This window comes from Trachypithecus francoisi, unplaced genomic scaffold (genome assembly GCF_009764315.1).
Source record: "Trachypithecus francoisi isolate TF-2019V2 unplaced genomic scaffold, Tfra_2.0 Lachesis_group11, whole genome shotgun sequence".
NCBI classification, from domain to species: Eukaryota; Metazoa; Chordata; class Mammalia; order Primates; family Cercopithecidae; genus Trachypithecus; species Trachypithecus francoisi.
This window is the reverse complement of record NW_022681456.1, coordinates 129,997,053-130,018,520: the sequence shown is the minus strand read 5'-3', so window position 1 is coordinate 130,018,520 and position 21,468 is coordinate 129,997,053. Positions and strand designations below refer to the sequence as shown.

At 36.7% G+C, this 21,468-nt stretch overlaps 2 protein-coding genes across 30 annotated transcripts in view; one reads left to right on the top strand and one right to left on the bottom strand.

The window, feature by feature from the left end:
• The window catches only part of LOC117090701 (voltage-dependent L-type calcium channel subunit alpha-1C), a 744,659-nt gene that overhangs the window by 1,166 nt on the left and 722,025 nt on the right, over nt 1–21,468 (top strand). The gene's annotated exons all lie outside the window — the stretch shown is intronic.
• DCP1B (decapping mRNA 1B) overlaps nt 1–21,468 on the bottom strand; it is a 66,909-nt gene that overhangs the window by 32,864 nt on the left and 12,577 nt on the right. The gene's annotated exons all lie outside the window — the stretch shown is intronic.

Genomic DNA, 21,468 nt, shown 5'->3' with positions numbered 1-21,468 from the left:
TATCCATTCAATTAGGAAGTGGACGATAAACACATAATTACATGGGTAAAATTTAAATAGGCAGGACATCTGATTTGGTAATGCTCTTTCTAATATAATTTCACTAATTCCTCTCAAAAGGATAGGGAAATATGTTTTTCTTAGTATCCAGCAAGGAAAGCATTTAAGTTCCTTCTTTTGACTTGGAAAGCCATGGAAACAAGGGAGTGTTAAATTACACAAACCTCTTCTGGGCATCTAAGGATAAGCCAAAAATTTAAAAATTCCTTCAAACTCCATTCCTTTCATGAAGGCTTTCTCAAAAGAGTAGAATAGTATTTTCAATGTAAGGATGGAGAACATCTAATCATATATTTGTGTAAACACTTGTTTCTGAGACTTCATTCAAATACAGTATTTCTTGATTTACTGCACCATTTATCTAGATCAAGCTTTAATAAATTTGGCCATCCTGATGATGACTAGTTACTAGCATATGGTAGTACACATGCACACACAGTTACTAGGCATTTGAAAGATCTCAAGATATTTAAAAAAACCAGAAAAAATAGAACCACGAAATTTTAGAGCCAGAAGTCAGAAGCATGCAGTTCAATAACCTATTTCACTAATGAGGAATCTGTGGTCTAACAAGGCTAAACAAGCTAGCCAAAGTCATTTTTCTTGGTTTAATCTGTTTCCCCTAAAATATGCCCTTCTCCTAGCCTTTCAAATGAAATAGATGAAGCATTCAAATTTGTTTTTACATATCGGTTGAGTTCTAGGCTTGGTTATAAAAGACTGGAATTAGTCTTTTTAAACCAAAGTTCATCTGGACTCTCTAAAGGAAAAAAAGAAGGATGGAATGAAGGGAAGGGGGAGATCAGTGAGGAAGGGAGGGAGGGAGGGGGAGAAAAAGAGAGAAAAGAAAGAGGAAGGGAATTAAGCTTTCTGGTAGTGGCAATGTTTTCACAGCAGTAAACACTCGAGCGGCAATGACGCTGCCTGTGTGCTGGCATCCATAGATGGGAAACACAGGCTGCGTCTGGCCAGCTCTCTGCGGATTCTGTACTTCTTCCCCATTTGGAATGTTTGCACTCAAAATGCTTTCCTCCAGCATGTTCTCTAATGCCTTTAAAGTAATGTTCTTCCATTCACCTTCCGCCTTAGCTTTACTGACCAAACACGGACACAGTCTTGTAAAATAAAATCTTCACTGGCCACTGAGAGTATACATAGCACTGTTATCTTTGGTCCTTGGTCTGCTTCTTTTCATATGACATGGTTTTACTGCACCTCACAAATCAGTGATCCCATGACCCGGGAAGAATGAAAGGTTCAAAGCAGATGAGAAGCAGTTTCTGTTTTACGGGTGACTAATACTCATGAACATTTTGGGGGAAACAGTAGTAACGACCCTCCCCTTTCTAAATAAATTAATGTTATTAGAAAGTTAATGCCATTAAAAACAAACAAAACTCTCTTAATTAAAGCTTTATACTAATTTGGATTAAATTAATATGTACTCTCCAACTACAAATGAGAATTTATTACTTTCCCAGTAAAAGATGGATTTAATCTTTTAGAAAGTTTTAATTCATAATGGATTCATATCATTCAATCTTCCTAATCTTCACAGAGGTCATTATCTTCCTAAACTGGGAACCTTGAGGTCATCTACTACCCTCAGGTTTACCAGAGGTCATATGGGATCTTTTTCATCATATACTAATTTCCTAGTTTTATTTGTTCCTTTAATCTAAGAGATATAACAGAGTAAATAAACTTTTAAAAGTTAGGAAGCCGAAAAGTCCATAGTTTGTAACAAATATAAATAGACACAACTTATTCTGCTTTACTGGCCACTTAAATTTATATTTTCATTTGTTCATAATCTTGCTGATAAATTTCAAAATCTCCTTGGCCACAAATATCATGCAGGGAGTCCCTAATACATCCTTTCCTTCTCTCTACTCATCCTTGAAGACCCAGGCTCTCTCACTCCTCTAGGGATAAACAGTCCCAACTTTTTCTTTGCTCCTGTAGTTTTTTTTGTACATCCTTGTACTAAAAAAGATAATAAATTAAGCATTTATAAATCTGTTCCCTCCACTAGACTATAAGCTCCTGGAGGGGAGGATTTTGTTAATACACCCAGTACAGCAACCAGCATGTGCCATTCAACAAATATGACATTCAACAAATACGTGCCGAGTTGAACTGAAATCTAAGACTTCAAGCTCTTCTACCATCAATAATCCTTATAATTGTTGATATCAATAATTATCACTTCCTGGAATAATTAAACATGTGGACTAGATATGCTAGAATTCTCTATCAATTGATCACACCTTCTATTAAAGATTTCAGCATGGACAGTCTCCTCACATCACCCCTTTTGTTCTCCTTCAACCTTCACTGAGAGTTTATTTTACTTCAAATGCTTTACCTTTTTATGCTTAAGTAATGTTGATGGGATTCTGTCATTAGGCTATGAGCTCCCAAAGACTATATATTTCCATTGATTCAGCACTATGTAGGCACTAAGGTACTCATTTAATGTGTATTTATTATTACAATCCTGCCATATACCATTCTTCCTAATTGACTACTTGTTAGGCACTAGCAACTAAGAGCTCAAAGAATGCAACAATTCTGCAGAAAATCGAAGATATTCATCTTCCAGTCGTGTTTGATAATGGTAGTCTCAAGCTTACATATATAAGTACCTAAATGATCTGAAAAATGTAAGATTTATATGCATGTCAATTATTCCAGCAACACATTGACAATCTATTACCGTACGGGAATCTCAATGTATAGAAATGAGTCCAGTCTCCTATAATTGCAGTTTTTGAGAAAGTTATATTTAAACATATCTATTTATGCTTAAGCTTATTTTTAAAACAGAGTATTTCTACAGGTCAAAAATTTGTTCCAATGAAGAATAGTCTTCTTCATATTTGAATCAGATGATTTAATTGAGTGTTTCACAATGATAGGAATAGCTCTGCTGAAAATAGCCTAACTATAAAACACATGATCACGGAAATATTTCTACAATTTGACATAGCAGTAGTCTAGCCAAAGAAGCCTAGTGCTACTTCCTGATTAAAGAAAAGTCAGAGTTTCTGTACTTTCTCATTTTTACCTTAGTCTGTGAATATAGACATGGGAGATACTACTTTCCAAAAGACTCTTTCCAAAAACCCTTTATGTTGAAACAGTTCCATTGTGTCTTGGTTCTACTATGAAACAAGAGCTCTAAAGCTATATATAAGGTGATTCTAATACAAGTTCTTGTCCAAAATTGTTTTCCTTCTTCAAAACCCGTAATTTTTCCTTCTGTGGGTTAAGCAGTAAATGTACTTTGATTCCAGAACTTGATTATTTGAAACTATTTGCTAAATGATTTTTGGACAAAAATTAGTAATATAAAACACAGAATCTAAAAGAATATACATTATATAGCCACAATGACCACTTACTATAGATAAAGGGTAGGGAAACTAAAAGATGCTTTCCTTATTAAGCATTTAAGAAAATGTTTTGGAACCCAGCTTTTCTCTCCCAAGATTTAGGCTTCCACCATGCTAAACTGGGCTCTCTTAAACACAAAATATAAAATACACTGCATGTCCAAGCCACAGATGCAGTGTATGAATCTGAACAGCATTACTATGTTTTCTTGGTCAAGCCGAGAACCTTCACAGTCTGTATCGTTCAGGATAAAACAAGTGACTTTGCTTTAATTTTACTCTCACGTAGCAGCTGTAAATCACCATATCTCACTTTGCCACATGAGTTTTTCCTCACCTCAGCATGTCAGATTGTTAAGTTACATAAGAGATGTATATATTCACATGAAGGCTCTCTCCGTGAGTCCCCTAGCAGCTATGACGGAAAAGTAGAAACTGTGTTAATTGGGTGATCAGGGTGAAGAGAAGGGTTGTTTACCCACATTGTGTATCTGCTTATGTGTGTGTTTCAAGGAACTATCTGGTGTCACAACTCAACACACAGAAAAACAGAAATACAAAATCCAGAGATACCACAAGGCTCAAGAGTGAAATTCTGCTTTACTTGAGATTTTTCAGAGCCTTCTTTAACTGGCAGAACACCAGTTCTTTAGAAGAACAGTCTTCTTTAGAGTTTAGATCTCTTCCTTTCAGCCTAAGTGGAGTACTGACAGAGAACAAAAAAGTCATTCTGGATTAAAGGTCAGAGTGACAAGTTTCATCACTCAAGTCACAGTAGATGTATAACCCTTCATCATATATTAACACATTAGCTCTCTAAGCAATGGTGCATAATAAATAGATCAATTTTTCAGTCAGAATGGCAAAGGAGACTTAGAGACACAAAGTAAGATTCAGTGACCACATTATAATTTTTAAATTTTGAGGGCTCTTCTTCCACTCTCATTAAGTGCAGGCTTAAAAGGAGTCCTTGAAAGTTTCTAATGCACCCAACCACTCCTCTCACATACAGTAGAAGAGCCTCAAGACTGTATAGGTTAGCAATTCTGACTGAGTGTGAAATGTCAGACTCCTCAGCTCCCATTCCATACTGCTCATGATTTGAATGCGTCTACTTTGAGGATTTTGTCTTGCTGGGCAGATCCCGAAGACAAATGTATTCTGTTATTCCTACAAATACTAAGTTTTTGCCTAGTAAGAATGTCAAGTATTTTTAGCCATATAGTTACTTTAAATATTAGTTTCTTGACCCTAGAGAGCTTTAGGGGTTCAATAAAATCCCTAAAACTCTATGCAAAATGTCATGTATATATGCAAACAGACATTTTGGGAAGTGAAAAGCTGCAAAGCATAGACCCTCTAGAACAATGTCTGGCACACAGTAGTCAAGCAAATATGTTTGAGGAAAGGGGGAGAGGGAGGGGGGAGGAAGGAAAGTAGGAAGTAAAGAAGGAAGAAATGAAGGAAAAAAGGGAAGAAGAAAAGTATTCAGATTCTCATAGGGATTTGTGACTCACAGAAGATTACGAACTACTATTTGCGACTATCAATATGCCAATAAATATCCTAGAATGGAAAACAGCCTTCAATTATCTGTGGGCAGATAATGTGTCTTTCATTTACTTAGTAAGGAATTTACACAGAGTTCACTTTTAACTTTCCAAATTGCTTTTGTAATCATTGCCTAAACCGACTGCAAGGTAACGAAAAGACATAACAAAGTCTCCAAGTCTTAGAATTTGTTAAGTTGGGCCGGGCATGGTGGCTCAAGCCTGTAATCCCAGCACTTTGGGAGGCCGAGACGGGCGGATCACGAGGTCAGGAGATCGAGACCATCCTGGCTAATACGGTGAAACCCCGTCTCTACTAAAAAATACAAAAAACTAGCCGGGCGAGGTGGCGGGCGCCTGTAGTCCCAGCTACTCAGGAGGCTGAGGCAGGAGAATGATGTGAACCCGGGAGGCGGAGCTTGCAGTGAGCTGAGATCCGGCCACTGCACTCCAGCCTGGGCGGCAGAGCAAGACTCCGTCTCAAAAAAAAAAAAAAAAAAAAAAAGAATTTGTTAAGTTGGAAGAGCTTCTATTCCTCCGTGTAGCCTGAAGCCTCGGAGAAAGCTTAAAAGGCACAGATCGGTTAGCATGCTCAGCCACAGAGAGGGTGAGTCACACAGTTCAGCTGTGGCTACTGGTTTGCTGAAGAGGTGTCGTTCTCAGTCTCTACAATGAAGTGGGAAACAGGAAGACATTTGGGAAAGCTGGGCAACTTTGTGGCTCCTGCTTGATCACTCCAAGCAGCATACCTTCAAAGCTTTGTCTTATGCATTCTGATGTTCCAGATGCTAGACAAAATCATCTATATATATACACACACACACATACACACACATATATAACAATTCTAGAATATGAGTGATTCAGGAATTTTGTTAAGTACACTGTACATGTCTATTTCTTATCTAAATCTGTTTATTCGGCACCACAGAATACAAATAAAAGATAAGATATGGTCTCTGCCCATAAGGGGCCTGTAATTTATTATCCATGCCACTGCCTTCTCAATAGCCTAGATAATTAGCAACCAGTTAATTAATGGTAACATAGTGGCAGAGAAAACGTTTTACAAAATGCATTCTAAGTATAGTGAGCAATATTGTTTCCAAATTATGACTCATCATTGTTCTGTAAATTTGACTTTCTTACTGCTATTATTTACTGTGGGTATATACAGGTACACTTTAACTTTGGTGCTTTGGAAGAAAATCAAGTTTATACTTCATAAGATGTTCTATAATAGCCACCAAGAAAATATCTACTATTATATTTTAAAACTGTATTGTTTTTACACATTTCATTCTAGAGAAAGCACTGCAGAGTAGATGCTAAGGCTTCTCTTTGCTAGGAAATTGACATTTTAAAAAATTGACTCTCAAGAGAGAAGTGGAAGGTTAATTCCTTCCACTCAGGAAAAATATTAAGTTGTACAGGTTTCCGTATTTTTGGCAAAAAGAAACCTTGCTTCTCTGACCACGGGGAGAAAGCAGATGTCACAACCCAGAGAAAGGTGGCATAGCCTTCTGACTGATCTGGAAACTAGAAATGCAGACTCAACTATTTCTATTACCTCACACTACTTGGGGCTTTCAGTTGATGTCAAGCTTTTGGTACCATGTTGGTTTAAAGTACTGAAGACGTGTTTTAGAACAAGGACTGCTTTATTTCCAGGTTGAAAAAGCCAAGACGCAAGGTGATAAGAGTTAATGTAATATTCTAGTTAACACAGCAGAGATCAGTTAGCACAAACAGTGGCCAATAATGTCAGGAAAATAAAGAAGGGTAAAAAGTTATCCTTAAATATTCATTTAGTCAAATATTTCTTTTATAAAGTTCAATTATTTCTACTTTCTTACACTGAAGAATCATTTATGTAAAAGAAAATGCACAGATCTTAAAGTGTTCTGCTCCGTGAGTTGGCAATAAAACCCTCTTATGTAACCAACACTGAAAACAAGATATAAAATATTTTTATCACTCTTTTCCAGTCAACAACCACACCCCACTTCCACCACCAGCCCCAGCAGAGACAACCAGTTTTTTACTTCTGTCATCCTAGATTAGTTTTGCCTGTTTTTAAACTTCATATAAATGGGGTCGTACAGTATATCCTCTTTTGTAGATGGCTTGCTTTGCTCAACATGTTTCTGAAATTAATTCATGTTGTTGAATATATCAGTAGTTCATTTCTTTTTATTGCTGAGCAGTGTTCTATTATTATATACCAAAATTTATCTGTGTAACTATTAATGGGTATCCGGGTTATTACCGGATTTTTTTTGCTACTATGAATAAAACTGCTTTGAGCATTTGTGTAGAAGTCTTTGTGTGGACATGTGCTTTCGGAGTCTCCCTCTGTCACCCAGGCTGGAGTGCAATGGCGCGATCTTGGCTCATTGCTGCAACCTCCGCCTCCCACGTTCAAGAAATTCTCCTGCCTCGGGCTCCCAAGCTGCTGGGACTACAGGCGCCCGCCATCATGCCTGGCTAATTTTTTTTGTTGTTGTTCAGTAGAGATGGGGTTTCGCCAAGTTGGCCAGGCTGGTCTCAAACTCCTGACCTCAGGTGATCTGCCTGCTTCGACCTCTCAAAGTGTTGGGATTACAGGCGTGAGTCACAGTGCCCGGCCTCTTTTTGTTTTTGTTTTTGAGACGGAGTCTGGTTCCATCGCCCAGGCCGGAGTGCAGTGGCGCCATCTTGGCTCACTGCAACCTCCCCCTACAGGGTTCAAGCGATCCTGCCTCGGCCTCCGCTGTAGCTGGGATTACAGGTGCCCGCCACCATGCCCAGCTAATTTTTGTATTTTTAGTAAGGGGGGGAGGTTTCACCATGTTGGCCAGGCTGGTCTCGAACTCCTGACCTCAAGGGATCCGCCTGCCTCAGCCTCCCAAAGTGTTGGGATTACAGGCATGAGCCACCATGCCCGGCCCATTTCTCTTAGGTAAATAACTATGAATGGAACTTGTTGGATCATACGCTAGTTATATGTTTAAGTTTATAAGAAAATGCCAAATAGTTCTCCAAAGTAGTTGTAGCATATTACTCTCTCAGAAGCAGTGTATCAAAGTTTCCATTGTTCCACATCCTCATTAACACTTGTCTTTTTAATTGTAGCCATTCTAAGGAGTATGTGATATTCTTATTTGGGCTTTAATCTGCATAGGTTTCCAATGCCCAATAAGCATATGAAGAAACGCTCAATACAATCTGTTGTTATGGTAAAATGCAAATTAAAACCACAATGAGATATCACTTCAGAATTCCCAGAAAATTTAAAAAAACAAACAATATCAAGTTTTGACAAGGATGTGGAGCAAATGGGAAATCTTAGACATTACTGGAGACAGCATAAATAGGCACACAACTGTTCAGTAGTATCTCTAAAGCTAAACAAACCCCTACACTATGTCTCCATCAATTTCACTCCTAGGTCTGAACCCAAGACAGATAAGCATACCTATTCACCTAAAAACCATGAACGGAATGTTCATGGCAACTTTATTCAGAATAGCTCAAATCTGGAAATAACTCAAATATCTATCGATAGGAGAATAAATAGACTGCAATATAATGATGCAGTGGAATACTACACAGAATAAAAAGCAAGAAACTACTGCTACATGCATTAACTTCAAAATACCTGATGAATAATGGTAAGAATCTTTTCATATGACTACTGGTATTTGTATATCTTCTTTTTTAAAGCATCTTTTCAAATCTTTTGCTAATTTTTAAGTTGGCTTGTCTTTCTGTTGTTAACTTCTAAGTGTTATTTACATATTCTCAATGTAGTACTGTGTCAGATATATGTACATGTTCTCAATATGTTTTCCTAGTCTGTGGTTCTCTTTTAATTTTCCTAAAGGTATCTTAAGAACAGAAGTTTTTAATTTGATGAAATTTTTACTTTTGATGAGGTAAAACTTATCATTTTTTGTTTTATAGTAAATGCTTATAAGTGTCATTTTAAATCTAGTGTTTGGTAATACTACCTTTAACTATTTTTAATAAATAGTTATTTATTTCATTGCTTCTATAAAAATGAAAAAAATTCTTATTTCATTTGCAGATAAAACATCTATAGCATAAGCTTTTCTGTTTAAACCACATGGCCATGTTTAACAGGGCCAGGAGGAAACAGAGATGTGACCTGTTTTCATATATCATAATTAAGATATCAAGTTTAAAATAGTGAATAAACTTCTTAAATATCAAATCACAGTATCTCAATAAGCATAAAACAAGTTGAAAGAGACATCCATAAAAGTGCTTTTTTAAAATTTAAAGTTCTATAAAGAAAATTTATATTATATATATGCATTATACATCATCTCGTTCACATAGATAAAACTAACATTTTCCCACATTACATATCTCTTCCTTGAACTATTAAATTTCCCATGATGAGGATGCATGGCATTCTCACAACTCACAATTACCTTTGAGGTAAATGTTGCTACTATCTATATTAAAGTAACCATGAGAATCAGAGTAGTTCCTAGGTAAGCTGCTAAAATTACTTACTGCTTTGAGTTTCTACACAGCACAGAGGCTTCTTAATGCCTAATGGCTAATGCTCCAAAAGAAAAACTAGAGAAATAGTTGTGAACTTTTAGGTTAAGTTTAATCAGTAGCTTTGAATAAAGAAATCCAATAAAAACAATTCAGTACTCATTGCAAATATTTAATTGTGCACATTTAATGCAAGGAATGCAGTGCTATGGGGGCACTGGAAAGATACCTTTGCCCTGAAGGTGCTTGCACTGTAACAGAAACTAGCACAAAATATTATACATAAGGTAAAATATAAGCACAACTAGTAATTGCCTTTATTTCTAGCTCAGATTTAGCATGTTATTTTGAACATATATGTTTACATGTCTATCTTTTGTGCTAGGATGGTAAACTGTAAGGAGGAAGGGATATATCTTTTTTTTTTTTTTTTTTGAGACGGAGTCTTGCTCTGTCGCCCAGGCTGGAGTGCAGTGGGGCGATCTCGACTCACTCCAAGCTCTGCCTCTTGGGTTCACGCCATTCTCCCACCTCAACCTCCGGAGTAGCTGGGACTACAGGCACCCGCCACCACACCCAGCTAATTTTTTTTTGTATTTTTAGTAGAGATGGGGTTTCACTGTGTTAGCCAGGATGGTCTCGATCTCCTGACCTCGTGATCCGCCCGCCTCGGCCTTCCAAAGTGCTGGGATTACAGGCGTGAGCCACCGCGCCCAGCCGGAAGGGATATATCTTATTCGTTACTTCCAAAACCCAACACAGAATCAGTATCAACAGACAAGTGCTCAATAACAAATGAGCAAAGCAAACATAAATACAACATAAAAGACATATATGCTGCAGGGAGACACCACAGCTATACAGGGGAATCACAAAAACATCCAGGGAGGTCAAGTTCCAGCTGGGTTTTGAAATATGAGTAGAATTTATCTGTTAGAGATTGGTCAGAATGAGGGAGAGAATTCAAGGAGAAAAAAACATATTTAAAAGCATGCAGGTAAGAGTATTCTGGGAAAGTGTATATGGCGTTGTTTACTTGGAGCATTAGGCAAGTGTGCAAGAGTAGTAGCAGACTTGACCTGAAAGGGAAACTGACCTGACTACAGCAAGCTTTACATGTTGGGTGAAAAGTTTTACTTGGTAGGCATTTAAGATTTTGAGAAGGAAAGCAACTTAATTAGGCTTGTGCTTTAGGAAGATAAATCCAGTTGTGGTTTTGGATGGAGGGGATAAGCCAGCTGTGAAATATAAGGCTAATGACATCCTTTTTATGAATTGCTGGATTCAATTTGCTAGTATTTTTTCCTTTTTTATTGTGTTAAAATATTAAAGACATTAAATTTAGAGTTTAAAATATGCAGTTCAGTGGCATTCAACACATCCACAATATTGTGCAACCATTACCACTATCCATCTCCAGAACTTTTTCATCATCCCAAACTAAAACTCTGTACCCATTAAAAGATAACTCCCCACTCTCCATTCCCTGAAGCCCCTGAAAACCACTATTTTACTTTCTGTCTGTATGAATTTGACACTCTATGTACCTCACAGAAGTGGAATCATACAGTGTTTGTTCTTTTGTGTATGGTTTAACTTAGTATAATGTCTTCAAGGTTCATTCATGTTGCAGTACATATCATAATTTTATTCTCTTTTAAAGTTGAACAATATTCCACTGTATGTGTATATAATATTTTGTTGACCCATTCATTCACTGATGGATATTTGGGTTTTTCCCACCACTTGGCTACTGTGAATAATGCTACTATAAACATTATTTTGTTCATATTTTGCCGCGGATTTTTATATCTATGTTCACAAGAGACATTGATTGATAATTTTCTTTTCTTGTAATGTCTTTCCCTTGTTTTGGTATCAGGATAATGCTGCCCTGATCAAATGAGCTGGAAAATATCACCTCTTCTACATTCGGAAAGAGATTCTGTAGAATTGGTATTATTCCTCCCTTGAATATCTGGTTGAATTCACCAGTTAAACTATCTGAACTTGGAGTTTTGTTAGATTTTTAATTACAAATTCAATTTCCTTAATATGGGACTATTTAGGTTACCTATTTTTCTTGAGTGAATTCTGATGATTTGTATTTCTCAGTGAATTAGTCCATTTCATCTGAGTTGCCGAATTATAGTACTCCTTTATTATCCTTTTCATGTCTGTGGATAACCTCTCTTTCATTTCTGATACTGCTAATTTGTGTCTTTTTTTTTCTTCTTCTTCATTAGTCTGGCCAGGTGTTTATCAGTTTTACTGATTCTTTTCAAAGAGAATCAGGTTTTGGTTTCACTAATTTTCTCTAAATAGTTTTTCTGTTTTTTATCTCATTGATTTCTCCTCTTTTTATCTCTTTCCTTCTGTTTGCTTTGGATTTAATATACTCTTCTCCTATTTTCTTTAAGTGAACGTTTGAATTACCGATGTAAGAACTTTCTTCTTTTCCAATACAAGTATTTCATGGTATAAATTTCCCTCTAAGTCCAATTTTGGTTGCATCTGAAATATTGTAATTTTCATTGTTATTCAGTTCAAATGTTCTCTAATTTTCTTTCTTCTTTGACACGAGTTTTTCAGAAGTGTGCTGTTTAATTTCCAAATATTTGGGGATATTCCAGGTACCTTTCTGTTGTTGAAGTCTAATTTAATTCTATTATGGTCCCAAGAATATACTTTATATGATTTCAATTCTTTAAAAATGTTTAAGGTTTGCTTTATGACCTGCGAGGAGGTTTATCTTGGGGAATGTTTCATGTGCACTTGAGAAGAACGTGCATTCTGCTGTCGTTTGATAGAATGTCATATAAATGACAGCTCTGTTTAATTGATAGTGTTGTTCAAGTCTTCCATATGCTTCCTGTTTTCTATCCTCTTGCTCTATTGACTGTAGAAAGTGGAGCACTAAATTCTCCAAGTGTAATTGCAGAATTTAAAAAAAAACAAAAACTTCTCCTTTCAGTTCTGTCACCTTTTGCTTCACACACTTTGAAGCTCTGTAATTAGGTGCATACACATTAATTATTATTATGCCTTCTGGATGACTTTATCCCTGTATCATTATGTAATTTCATTTTTTATCCCTGGTAATTTTCATTGTTCTGACATCTACTTTGTCTGTTAATAATCTAGACACCCCAGTTTTCTTTTCATGAGTATTTGCATGGTATATCTTTCTTTATCTTTTACCTTTAACCTATCTATATCATTACATTTAAAACGGGTTTTGTGTAGAAAGCATATAGTTAGGCCATGCTTTTAAAATCCAATCTGGCAATCTCTGTCTTTTAATCACTATGTTAGCCCATTTACATGTAACGTAACTACTGATATGGTTGAACATGGGTAGGTCTGCCATTTTGTTTTTTGTTTAATGTTTGTCATATTTTTTGCTCTCCTATTACCCTACCCTCTTTCTTGTCTTCTTTTGGGTTATCTGAATTTTTTAGTATTCTATTTGATCTCTTGGTTATATCTCTATATTTCTTTTTAGTGGCTGCTCTAAGAATTACAATATACATGTCTAACTTTACACAGTCTACTTAGAGTTTTTCTTTTACCACTCCAAATAGAATGTAAAGGCTCTATAAGTGTCCATTTGTCCTCTCTTTTTATGTTATAGTTGTCACACGTATCACATCCGTATACACTGAACCGCCTCCTGACAATGTTAGAACTTTTGCTTTCAACAGTCATATGTATTTTAAATAATTTGAGAGAAAAAATAAATCTCTTGTAATTACCAATATATTTACTATTTCTGTTGTTCTTCATCCTGCAGTTCCAGCTTTCCCTTTAATATGATTCCTTCCAGCCTGAATAATTTCTTTTAGCATTTATTCTACAACAGGTCTTCTGGCAAAAAAAAAACAAAACAAAAAAAACTTCTTTTTATGTTTCCTTTATCTGAGTATCTTTATTTCACCTTCATTCCTGAGAGATATTTTTGCTGGAAATGGAATTCTAGGTTAATAGCTCTTTTATTTCCAAACTTGAAAATGTTGCTCCACTGTCTTCTGGCCTACATAATTTCTGATAAGAAATCTGTAGTCATTCAAAACATTATTCTCCTAGATGTAACACAATGATTTTCTCTGGTTTCCTTTCAAGATTAAAAAAAAAAAAAAAAAAATCTTTGTTTTTCAGTAGTTTGATTATGACTAAATGTCATGTCATGGGCATGGTTTTCTTTGGGTTTATTCTGTTTGGGGATTCACTGAGTTCCTTGAATCTACACACATTTGTTTTTTTCACTGGATTGGGAAAGGTTTTGGACATTATTTTTTCAAATATTTATAAGTCTCTCCTCTTCATTGGACTTCAATGACACAAATTAGACCTTCTGATATTGCCCCACAGATCTCTGAAGGCCCTGTTCATCTTTTACAAATATCTGGCTCTATATTCTTCAGGTTTGGAAATTTCTATTGACCTATCGATGAGTTCACCAACTCTTCTTTCAACTGTCATCTGCATTTTGCTATTAAGACCATCCAAGAAATAGTATATTATTCAGTTCCAAATTTTCCACATGGTTATTTTTTATACCTATTTTTTATGCCAAGAATTTCTATCTTTCCATTCATTTCAAGAGTATCCAGTTTTACCTCACAGAGCATAGTAATAACTATCTTAATGTCACTGTCTTATGATTCTAACATCCAGATCATCTCAGGGTGGCTACTGATTTTTTCCTTGAGAGTTTGGCATATTTTCCTGGCTAGTAATTCTGGATTGCACCCTGGACATTTTTATTCTTTTGTAAGACTCAGAGTCCTCTTGAAACCCTCTGGAGAATGTTCATTTTGTGTATTTGAGAAAGCACTCAGTTCAGTTAGGTTTGGATAAGAAGCTCTGTCTTGCTGTCTGTGGATGACGCTTCCACGTCAGTTCCATTTTCTTTTTTGAGACGAGTCTCCCTCTGTCGCCCAGGCTGCAGTGCAGTGACACGACCTCTGCTCACTGCAAGCTCTGCCTCCTGGGTTCACGCCATTCTCCTGCCTCAGCCTCCCGAGTAGCTGGGACTACAGGCGCCCACCACCACACCCAGCTAATTTTTTTTTTTTTCTATTTTTAGTAGAGATGGGGTTTCACTGTGTTAGCCAGGATGGTCTCGATCTCCTGACCTGGTGATCTGCCCACCTCGGCCTCCCAAAGTGCTGGGATTATAGGCGTAAGCCACTGCACCCAGCCCTCAGTTCCATTTTCAAAAGTGTTTATGTCTGCCCTATACATATACTAGTTGGAAACTTGGAATAATGGTTTATATTGTAAGCTAATTCTCAAAGTTGTTGTTATTTCTTGGGTTCTGTTACATATATGTAGCTCACAGGTGGACCCAGGATTTGCATCAGTTCCTAGACAGAATTAGGAGATCTCCTTATCCAGCTCCCTCCTCTAGAATCACTCCCACTGCCAGCTGTCAGGGGCCTTTTTCCCCAGTCTTCCGGCTACAAAGTCAGGGTTTGTCTCAGGGTTTTAGACTCTCACACTGTCAGGCAATCTGTGCAGCAAAAGAAAATCAAAATAAAATGCATAATGGGGTTTTCCTCACACTCTTCAGACCACAGGGGCAGAGACAGGCTCTTTCTTGGGATTTTAGGTGCCTGTGCCACCACCATGACCACCACAGTGGCAGTTCAGCTTTCCTTGCAACTGGCTTCAGGGTAGGGATAGAAGAGAAAAAGAAAAGCGGGAAGTTTTTAGAAGGAGGGGTTTCTCTCAGGTTTTGTTATTTTTTTCCTAGAGTTCTATGACTTGGCACAGTCTTGTGTCAAAGCCAGGTGATAAAAGAGGAAAGAATCAAGCCAGGAACTCACCACCACAGCAGTTTTTCTTCAAGTTCTGATTGCTCTCCTCAGTGTGTCTGTTGTCATTTACTTTCAGAGGCCCCAGTTAGTTGTTTTTGTAATCTGCCCAGAACTTTTAGTTGTAAACAGTGGGAGAGATATATTGTAGTGAACTTACTCTGTTTTGGATGATGCCAGAAATTCAATCCCTTTTTGCTATGGGGGGGTTATGAAACATCCCAAGTAACACATAATGAAAGCCTGAACTGGAATAGAAGTGGGGATGGAAAGAAGGAGAGAAGCTACAGAACCACTCCAGAATTAAGAAACATGGCCACGAAGACTTCACAAGGTTTACTATTACCACACATGCTTAAAAAAACTTACAGGAACTCCCAGCTTTACAAATGATGTGTCAATACAAATGGGAATAAGAAGTACTCTGCCCTGCTGCTAAGGAAATTATACTCTTGGCGTCTATACAGTTTTATTCTTGAATGGATTTTCCTACAGAAATAATCCTACATATGCTAGTGCTATATTTCATATATACATCATTATAATGCTAGTATACTACTCTTAAATAGGTGCCTACTGGGCTAAAAAGGCTTTTGTGAGTTGACTTGGAAAGCTAACCACAACTAAAATTATGTTTTTTATGACAGAATATATTTTGATATCCAATTATATTTTTAATTTTTATTTTCATGAAAAGAATACATGTACATAATTTTAAAAGTTAAATAATATTGTGAAGTTTATAGCAAATAGAATCCTTCTCTAGTCACTCTATTCTTGATTACTGCTCCCTAAAAGCAACTTAAATTATATCTATGACAGTTCTTTCTGCTCTCCATTTCTCATCTAATTTTTCTTAGGGTATTTAAATCCCTTTCCCATATATCATGTACGTAGCATTTCTTGATTCTCAAAAATTGACTGAAGAGGATTCAGTTTTCTTACAATACACACAAATTCACACACAAATACACCACATACAACCCCATCCTTCCAATATAAGGCTCTCCTATTCAGTGTCTTTAACTATGTATGATGATTTGCAGAGCTACATGGTGTACTATGATTACATTTCCTTTTTTGTTCACTATTTTGTTTTCCCAGGAATTAAAGTGTTTCTTTTGTCTCCCTACCCCTTCGTTTTCAATGCTCCTTATATCAGCACCAAACTCTTAAAAAGGAACTGTAAATGCCCCAATAGATTCCAACTGTCAGTTGTGAATTTTTTCTTGGACACCATTCCTGAAGCCATTCACCCTTTGACTTTAAGTTAAATCCCCTCCAGTTGCCAGGGGTCATTATGGGACTCTTCGCCTTTGCTCTAGGAGATTCCCTTCTTCCTGGATGGTTTGTATATCAGTCATAATAGGCCAAGCTATGCTACAGTAACAAATGACACCAAAATCTCAATGGCCTAGCTTACAATGACAAAGGTTTATTTCTTACAAGCTACATGTCCATTATGGGTCACTTTTACCTTTGTGCCATGTTATCTTCATTTCAGAACCTAGGCTGACCAAGCAGCCTCTGCCTGGAATATTGCTGGTCATCATGGCAGAAGGAAAAAAGGCAGTAAATCTTGAGCTAGTTCTTAAAATATCTGCTTAGAAGTGATACATATCACTTTCACCCACATTTCACTGGCCAAAGCAATTAGTATAGCCATACTTGAGTACAACAAGGTGAGTACATATTCTGCAGGGTGGGTCAATGCATGGTAGAACCAACAGAGCAAAGATAAATAACCCTCTGTGAGGAGGCAAAGCTCGCATTTGTGTACAATGAAGCTATTACAGCATGGCTTCCTACTTCTTGTTTAATCCATCTCTTTCGTAAAATGGATCCTCCACTCTTTGGGTGTATGTCTTTTTTATGTTTTCACTGTCATTTCAAGAGAACTTCAGGAAAACCAGGAGTATGCTCACTCTGCTGTGGTTTACCCAAAAGTCTGCCAGCCAATCACTTTAAAAGGTAACTTTTTGGAAGATGCCTGTTTAGAAGATGAGAGCTGTCTGTAATTTTCCTTTTCATTCAGGGCACTATTTCCATTATTTACAGAAGTTTTTCCCAGATCCTATACATGTTCAGCAAGGATTTAAACTGTCATTTCTTTTTTAATACAAAACTACCCAAAATGGTAAATTCACTTTAAGACTTAGGAGGAGTTTTCTAAAATAGTTTTGGTCCTAAATATCTTAAGTTTGGCTTTTCTGATTTGATCTAAACTTCAGGTTTACATTTGCAATAAAATCTAGCATCTAAAAAGAATTTCATTGCAATCCTATAACTGTAGATAATAATATATTCAACTTGTTGGCCTAGCTCTGAAATCTCCCTGTCAGCTGGGCATGGTGGCTCCTGCCTGTAATGCCAACTACTCAGGAGGCTGAGGTGGGAAGATCACTTCAAGCCAGGAATTTGTTGCCCAGCCTGGGCAACACAGCAAGATCCTGTCTCTAAAAAGGTTGTTTTAAATTATCTGGGTATGGTGGTTTAGCCCAGGAGTTCAAGGTTGCAATGAGGCTACGACCATGTGATTGCACTCCAGCCTGGGTGACAGAGCAAGAACTTGTCTCTAAAGAACAGAACAGAAAAGAGGAAAGAGGAAAGAAAAGAGAAAGGGAAAGGAAAGGGGCCAGGCATGGTGGCTCACACCTATAATCCTAGCCCTTTGGGAGGCCAAGGTGGGCAATCACTTGAGGTCAGGAGTTGGAGACCAGCCTGGCCAACATGGTGAAACCCTGTCTCTACTAAAAACTAGCCAGGCGTGGTGCCGCACACCTATAATCCCAGCTACTCAGAGGCTGAGGCAGGAGAATTGCTTAAACTTGGGAGGTGGAGGCTGCAATAAGCCAAGATTGTACCACTGCTTTCCAGCCTGGACAAAGAGAGCAAGACCCCGTCTCAATTGAAAAAGCAAGAAAAGAAAGGAATCCCCCTGTCACTGCTGTCTATAACCTAAGTATTATATTTGGGAAAAGACATTTCCATATGCTAGGTTCTTACTTAGTTGCAAAATGAAAGACACAGTCAATGATGACTATAGGGCAACATTACAAAAGAAGTGGTCTAATTCAACTTTTTGTTCAATTAGTTTTTAATTTGGGAAAAACGAATCTTTCTAATAACTGATATATGCTTGAATCTCAAGGCTAAAAAAACTTGCTTTTTAAACGTTGGAGTGTACTCTAAAGTAAGTGTTCGTAAATGATAAACTTGGCTCAAATGCATTATTTACTGCTAATACTTTACTGCTTGGGCCTTGGGTCTTGAAGTTAAGGTTTCTTGGTTTAAATGGTGTTGCCATCTCAAAATAATCACGGACCACAGTGTATTACTTAATCCCTTTAACCTCAGTATTCTCATTTATAAAACAGGAGTAATAGTATTTCCAAGAAAAAGTTACGGGATAACCCATATAAAGCCTGAACATAGTGTTTGGTAGACAGTAAATGCCCAGTAAATGTTTGCTGAATAAATGAATGAATGAAATGTTTGCCCTAACTTTAACAGCTATCTTATTTACTTTTAAAGTTCATACAGGTCAAATCCCATTTTAACAATGTTTAAACCCTGTAAACAATGTATAAACCCTTTTCTGTAATAAAGTAATCTATTTTGTGTTTGAATGAAGTTACTTTATTTATCAAGCATCTTTTTTTTGACTGATTAAAGGAAAGGAGTTTGGGATTTTCATTTCTTTATTTTGCTCTTCTGCATTCATCCAGTTCAAGAAAGGGTTTTTTTTCCTCTCCTAATGAATCTAAAAAACCTCACCACAAACCTCTATCAATTCTACCTTTGTCTACTTGAAATGCCCAAATATGGCCTATGATAGACATAAGCCAATGTGAAATGCCAAGACCATACAGAGAGATTCTTGACTATATAGAATATCTTGAGGAAATAGTCTTCAAAAGAAATCCTGAGTGAAGCTGAGTTCCTTGCCCAAAGAAAGGCCAACCAATCTACATGCCACCAAAGAATATGTAAACCATACATAATTATTATATAACATATTTGAATTGTATTAAAATGTTTAAGAGATATCTTGGCCGGGCGCGGTGGCTCACGCCTGTAATCCCAGCACTTTGGGAGGCCGAGACGGGCGGATCACGAGGTCAGGAGATCGAGACCATCCTGACTAACACGGTGAAACCCCGTCTCTACTAAAAAATACAAAAAAACTAGCCGGGCGAGGTGGCGGCGCCTGTAGTCCCAGCTACTCGGGAGGCTGAGGCAGGAGAATGGCGTGAACCCGAGAGGCGGAGCTTGCAGTGAGCTGAGATCTGGCCACTGTACTCCAGCCTGGGCGACAGAGCGAGACTCCGTCTCAAAAAAAAAAAAAAAAAAAAAAAAAAAAAGAGATATCTTAAACTCTGACAGCACCTGTGGGCGAGATTGAAAAGGCTTTTGCAAACAACATAAAACTAAATGACTCTAGCGGCAAAGGCAATCAGAATCAGATATAAAGGAGAAAAAAAAAAAAGGGCAAAATGAATCCAGAAAAGTAAATAGATCCGTTCCCTTTCACTCTTTGTTGTTCAACTGATTCTATTTCTTTTGTATGGAAATTCATTAGAAACATTTTAATATGCATCCCAAATTTGCATCCATGTTTAATAGTAGAGCAGTACAGGTGGTGTGGAAAAAGCACTGGAAGTGAAATCAGAATCTGTGGGTTTTTACACAGTCTGCCACCTCACTGAGTCTGTTTTCACATCTGCAAAATGGCAGTGAAAATGTCTACTCTACAAAATTGTGATTATTAAATACAGTAAAATAAATGAAAATCATTATAAAATATGGAAACATAAATGAAAATATGAAAAACAAATTAAAATAGAACAGTGCCGTTCAATAGAAATATGAGGTGAACCACGAACGTGAGCCACATCTATTATTTTAAATTAAAAAATTCAAAGAAGCAGGTGAAATTAATTTTTACATTTTATTTTGCCCAATTTATCCAAGATATTGTCATTTCAACATGTTAGTATAAAATAATTAATAATTGAGGTTTTTCCACTTTTTTTTGGGTACTGTCTGAAAATTGGTGCCTATTTGACACTCACAGTACATCGGTTCAGACCAGCCACATTTCAGGTGCTAAACGGCCACAGCAGCTAGTGACTATTATCGTGGACTGCATATGCTTAGAACCAAGGTATATGTTTATTAGATCTAAATAGTGTTTCCTATCAGATGAGCCCTGTGGGACTTAAGAAGGCTATTTTTTAAATTGATGCATTAAAGAGAATTTGCATTTTTATATTTTTGATATAGTAGTTAATATGTGATATATAATAGGAATTTAAAATATTACCTATAACTGACCAGACCATGTATTTATCCAAAATAAAAGCAACCAAAAATGATGATTATAGGTAACTTTGTAGTTATTTTATTAGGACTTAAATTATATATTAATTTGACATAAAATCTAATAATCTTAAAAAAAACCTGACATAAGTATAAGCGCACAAAACAATTCGAACTATAAACAATTCAAACTGGCATTTCTGTAGAGAAGGAAAGGGTCTTAGAGTTGGAAATCCAAATCTTTAGTAATCAACTACAATTGATAAAGTCTACCTTTTGGCAAAGAAACATGAGGAGAAAACACAGTATTTTTCTACACTGCAAAACTTCATTTCACAGGACCTGCCATTAGTAAGTCATATTATAGTTTCAATAGCTTTATTTTTTTCCTCTCATAAAAATTTATTCTCTAAATAACAGGATGACCACCTATTGTGACAGTTATATATAGCATCATTTTAATGCATCTTAATGATGCATTGGGGTTAAAATGTCAAATATTATTTACATTATACTCACTATTAAAATTACACTGAATAGTATATGGTAGGCAGATTCTTGTATCTTGAGTTCAAAGAGTAGGATGAAAAATCTAAAGCAAACATTTCTTCACTGCAAGGTCTTTATGAAAGCTGTCCACAAAGCGTAAGGTGCCTGTGTGTGCACACATACATATTTATATATTATGTTCTTGTTTTCTGTGTGTGGAGGTGTCCCTGCAACTGGCATATTTTCAGCAGTCTTCCTCTGGGCTGACCAGCAGTGCAAAACAAGTGGTCAGAAAACCATATGAGAGTAAACTGTAGT